The following is a 6,000-nucleotide window of genomic DNA, read 5'->3' on the forward strand; positions in this document are numbered from 1 at the left end:
TGTTACAATAAAGGCAGTTTTACCTGTCCCTTGTTTACTTTTCTGAGCTCTTTGGAGCTGTCTTTTCTTGTAAGAGCAATATATGGTTATCTGTGTTTGTCTGGTGGTAATTTCTCAAGGGATTTGTGTACAGGACTGGGCCTGAATTTCTTGGGTGGTTTGCACAGGTTCTTTGATAACACATTCCCTGGTGATACTTGAAAGTTTTTTATAAAATGTCTTTTGTAGCATATGCTGTCATCTGTAATGCTTGTTTGTTTTTTTTTCATTCAGGGATGGGACTTGTGTAATACTCACAGTCTAATGCTTGGTCCTTAGGATTTCTTTATTATTTTTAATTTTAATTCAAGTGTTTTAATATCCCATTTTCCCTGCAGATGTGTGGAGGAATTGATTTGCTCACTGTAAGCAAAATAGCTGCTCTTGGTTGAAGGACTGGTAAGTTGTAATTCCTAATAACATTTACTTTTTAGCTTTTTAAAAACACCCAGTGAAGCAGACAAGGCTCTAACGTTGAACTGGCTGCAGCTTTTGGTTGAATACAGTCAGTAACTGTCTCCTGTTCTACAGTTGTTCTGTTGCTGTTTTTCATTCACAAAGGTCTGGCTTTGCCCAAAATGATCTGTAATGCCAGGACAGTTTGGTATTTGTTTGGTTTTGGTTTTTTTTAAAATTAAACTGCTGGCTGATAGACTTCAGATCATTCCTCACATAGTCAAAAAAACCACAACATTGGCAGGCTTGAGTAGAAAAAATAAAATTTAAATTAATAATTAAAAAATTATTCATCTCTACTGGATGAATACGGGAGTAGAATCTTTTCCAGTTTCCTTCACTAAAATCAATTTGGTCTTGACCTTTTGTTGTCCCTGCCACATTTTGTGACTTTGGAACAGTTTTATCACCGAGTTCAATCCCGAAGTAAAAGAGTGGAATTCATGAATTGGAGGAATTCAGTTTTTAATGCGTGTCCATGAGCTTAGTTTTGATGCTTTTTGGCAAGTATTGAATCTCTTCTGCTCCTGGGCTCTGTGAGTTTTATTACTTTGTTCCTTCAGAAGTCTTAAACTGTTTTTCCCACTGCAGGTCTGTGTAGAACAGCAGATTTCTTGCCAGGTTTCTCCTTCCAGCTGTTCCTCAAAACTCTTCCTGTGCTATCCACTGATGCCTTTCTAGCCCCCAATCATCTGCTCGAATCTCTAAAACACGTGACTCATGTTCCATTTTTATATTCATCTTCACATGACTCCTAAATCTTTCTGTGTGCATTTTTGTTTGTTTTCTCACTGGGTTGTAAATGAGCTGTTGTCACATTTGGTTTCTTGGGTAGGACTTTGGCCTTTCAGTTACACACCGAGTAATTCTTCCCTCCTTCTCTGGTTTATAATCCTTACCTAAAGGAAGGGGCTGAATGTGAAAGCCTTAATTTACTTAATGCAACAGTTGTCTACAAAAGAAGTTGCTTCAAACACCAATTGCAAAAGCATCCAAATGTGTGGATCCTGAAAGATCCAGTATTGCCCTCTCTGGTGAGCGTAGATAATGTTTAGTTGAAGCACCAATTTTTATTTTCCAATTGTTTAAGAGAAGAGGGAAAATACTTGAAAACACCAGGAGCTTTATTGAAGTTGACATACTTTGCTTAATGCAATAAAGTTTATGATTTCAAACTAACACCCAAAAAAGAGTGCATCTGTGAATAAAGTCACATCTTACCGGGAATTCCTCTCTAAATCTGAGAAACCTGGCAAACAGCCTTAGCTAAAAATACCCAAACCTACGTGAGTTGTGCTTTGACTGCTGTGCTTACAGAGCATCTGATGGTGGTAAAATATAAATATGTAAAAAATGTTTAAGTAAAATAAATGTTTAAATAAAATGGTATCCAAATATAAACTTGAATTCCTACGCCTTAAATATATATATGAAAAAAATATAAATACGTAAAAAATGTTTAAATAAATGACATGTTTAAATAAAATAAATATTTAAATAAAATGGTATCCAAATAAAAATTCAAATTCCTACACCTTAAATATATTAAAAAAATATAAATAAAAATACAAAAAATGTTTAAATAAAATAAATGTTTGAATAAAATGGTACCCAAATATAAATTTGAATTCCTACGCCTTAAAGATAAAAAATAAATAAATAAATGTATAAACACCAAAAACCCTGAAACAACTCAGGAACTTCCTTTTTGCTGTGAATTTGGACTGTGTGAAATCGGCCATAAAAGTTATGTATGAGCAAACTGCCTCTCTTGTGATCTCTCACAATTTACTTATATTAAAACACGGCCTCAAATACATAAAAATTAATCCTTTAAATTCTCCTCTTCCCTTGGTACCTCCTCAGATGCACAGAAGGAAAGCTGTGTTGGATTTCAGTTTCCCACTTGAGGAACAGAAGGTTTCAATAGACCTCAAGTGGCTGAAGCCCTGGGTTTGGCCATCAGGCCTTGTCTTTCACTGCTGTGGTCTTTTAATTGAGCAACAGAGAATTGCAGCAAAAAACTGAAGAGAAAAACTTTGTAAATTTTGTTTCAGAATCGTTGCCTTGAACCTTTGGTCGAGGTTGGGAATGGTTTGTCTCCCTTGGCAGGGAGGGTCAGCACTCTTTGTCATTCTGACATGAGTGCCCAGGTCCCTGATTTCATCGTGGCCAAAATACTGGGCTTGGAAACCAAACCAGGAGCTGGTAGGTAACAGCAGCTTGAAAAATGGGCTGATGCCTAATTGATGTGGCAGAAGGAATGAAAGACTCATGACAGCTAAGAAAAAAATTGGGCTTTTCAGTGCCTACCTCAGGTTAGGATCACTGCCTGTGTCTTAGTGGAGGAAGATGTTTTTGTAACTTTATTGAAACTTGTTGATAAAATGTGCCTTAATTCCTAAGGAAACAACCACTGTGAAATCTTTAAAAACCAAATGGAGATTTCCAAAGTGTAGAAGTTGCTATTAATATTTTGGCCGTTCCTGTGGCATCTTTTTTGTGTATGAACAACTCTGAGAACAAGAACGTGTTCTTAATTATAACACATTATCAGGTCTGTTTACTGCTAATTATTTTACAAGGTTGAGAGAAGAGTTTAAGATGAAAGTTGTGGGGTTACTTGCAAAGTTTTTGGTAAAACCAATGCAGTTGAACCTGGTGGGGAAATTTGCCCTTAAATTGGATTTGGCAGATCTCATGAGTGTCTAAGGCAGAGGCCAACCCAAGTGGAAAGAGCCTTTCAAGGGTGACTAAGATGTAACTAAATTACCTTTTTAAGAGGTGGGGAAAGCTGATGTCAGGAATAAAATTTCCTTATGTTAAGCTTAGTAAAAATATATTAATATATAAATATTAAAATTATTTTAATGGTCTTATGGGGTTTTCACTGTGCTTAAGTTCGTACTTCTGAGTGTTTGATTGTCACAATAATGGACAGCTTCGTAGTGTTTTTTTTTTTTATTATTATTTTTCATGTTTTGATACTTTGGTCAAGGCATTAACATTAAAAATCATTCAAAATTTTAATTCATTTTCAAACACCGAAATAGATTTGAAATGAGGTTAATGAGAACAGTGGGGGAAAAAAAAAACCCGAGCCCCAAAACCAAAACAACCCCAAAAACTGTTCATTTTCCCATTGTATTTTAAACAAGGAAGTCTGTAGAGCAGCAGAAACAGGACACGTGGGCAGGTGTGAAAGTCAGACTGGGGCTTGTTGCACTGGTTCCAGTGCTCTTTGCTTCAGTGTAACTGGTCATTTTGAGATGAGACTGGGGAAACAGGGCTGCCAGGGCAGAGATCACTGGCTGGCCCCATCGGTTTTTGCTGGGCAGTGGGTAATTTCTGCCTCACTTGTCAGAATCAGCCCATGGTTATCAGGGAATGGGGTAGTGGTGAATTTGGCTTTCAGACTAAAATGAGGTTAAACTTACACATATTCAAAAGAATAAACTGATGTTGGAGTGCAGATACTCAAAATCCTGAAGACCTTTTGAAACCTTTGTTGCGTGTCAGTTCTACTGCCGAAGCTCTTCCCGCAGTCGAGGCACTCACAGGGCTTCCCTTACTGGTGGGTCTGTTGGTGTTTGGTCAAGGTAGAGCTGTCGGTGAAGCTCTTCCCACACGCCCCACACTTGTAGGGCCTCTCCCCGCTGTGGATGCGCCGGTGGGTGAGGAGGGTGGAGTTCTGCTTGAAGCCCTTCCCGCAGTCGGTGCAGCGGAAGGGCCTCTCATCCGTGTGCGTCCGCTCATGTCTGAGGAGATGAGAGCTGGTCTGAAACCTCTTCCCACATTCCCCACACGTGTAGGGCCGCTCCCCAGTATGTATGCGCTGGTGGCTGAGGAGGTTGGAGCTGCAGTTGAAGCTCTTCCCACATTCCCAACACGTGTAGGGCCGTTCCTCAGTGTGGATGTGCTGGTGGGAGTGCAGGGTGGAGCTGTGTCTGAAACTCTTCCCACATTCCCCACACGTGTAGGGACGTTCTCCAGTGTGGATGCGCTGGTGGGTGAGGAGGTTGGAGTTCCAGTTGAAGCTCTTTCCACATTCCCCACACGTGTAGGGCCGTTCCCCACTGTGGATGCGCTGGTGGATGCGTTGAGTGAACCTGTCACTGAAGCCCTTCCCACATTCCCTACATGTGTAGGGCCATTCCCCACTGTGGATGCGCTGATGTTGGATAAGCTTGGAGCTTTGCCTGAAGCTCTTCCCACATTCCCCACAGGGGTAGGGACGCTCCCTAGTGTGGATGTGCTGGTGAGAGAGGAGGGTGGTGCTCCTGCTGAAGGTCTTCCCACATTCCAAGCACCTGAAGGGCTTTTCCCTGCTGGGAGGCTGCTCAGGGACCACCAGCTCAGAGCTCCGCCTCAAGCTCCGGCCGCCTTCCTGGCACAGGCTGGCTCTTTCCTCCTCAGAGTACCCTGGGCTGGCTTTGGAGCCCCTCCTGCGGGGGGATCTCCGGCCCTTTTCCTCCCCGCTGCCTTCCTGCGCTGGGGAGCCCTTCAAAACGGCCTCTCCCACCAGGGTCTCACGGGGGGATTTGTCCTCCGGGCTCTCCGTCCTCAGCTCGGGGCCTGGGGCAGGAAGCAAGAAGGACAGGGAGGGGATTTGCCTCCGGCCCACAGGGAAGGCCAAGGACATCCCCCCAACTCCGGCCCCGGCAGGACGGCGGCGCCAGCGGGGTTGTCCTGCAGCCGGGGCCATGCTCGGCTGACAGAGCCAGCACAACACCCGCCCAAAGGGACACTGACTTCCTCCTCACCTGCCTGGGGGGCCCAAGGCATCTTCCTCTTCCTCGCAGCCTCCTCCTCCATCCGCCCAAGCTTTGGGAAGGACAAATCCTGATGGGGGGGAAACAAGGGCTGAGCGCGTTGGCTTGGGGGTTCCTCCTGCCCAAGTCCATCTCTAGAACTCACCGGGCATCCTGTGACCATAAAAACCTCCAAAACACCAAGATTCAGCCCAGAAAAACCCAAACCACCAGGATTCAGGCAAACAACCTCTCAGAAATAGCAAGATGAAGCCCCCCCCCAGACTGCAAAAAGTTGAGATTCAGGAAAAAAATACTCAAGAATATGAAAATTCTGTCTAAAAAAGCGCTCCCAAGACTTCCCCCATTGTGGTCTCTGCCCTCTGTGGTTCAGAGGGTCTGCCCTGTCTGGGATGCTGGGGGTCCCACTTTGGGATGCTGGCAGTATTGGGGGTCCCAAGGGTCCCTTCTGCTCTGACTTTCACCTTCAGGGTGCGGCGTTCCCAGACCTTCCCCCTCTCCAGGTTCCCCACTTTGTTGTCCCGGGGATCCCAGGGGTCCCCACTGTCCAGGCTTCCCCTTCTCTGCCCCCCCTCCTCCCCATTTCTGGACCTTGCCTTTCCAAGGATACCAGGGATCCCCACTGTCTTACTGTGCTGCTCTGAACCAGCAGAGCAGCTGGAGAACAGATGGTGGTAAAGTGTAGTCAGTGCCAACTGTTTTAAGGTTCTTTGGCCCAAAGAAATGTGTGTGC

At 44.0% G+C, this 6,000-nt stretch overlaps 1 pseudogene; it reads right to left on the bottom strand.

Annotated features, from left to right (window-relative positions):
- The window catches only part of LOC135405253 (zinc finger protein 850-like), a 259,075-nt pseudogene extending 253,920 nt beyond the window's left edge, over window positions 1–5,155 (bottom strand).
- Between the last annotated feature and the right edge of the window lie 845 nt (window positions 5,156–6,000).

Source organism: Pseudopipra pipra, chromosome W (genome assembly GCF_036250125.1).
Source record: "Pseudopipra pipra isolate bDixPip1 chromosome W, bDixPip1.hap1, whole genome shotgun sequence".
NCBI lineage: Eukaryota > Metazoa > Chordata > Aves > Passeriformes > Pipridae > Pseudopipra > Pseudopipra pipra.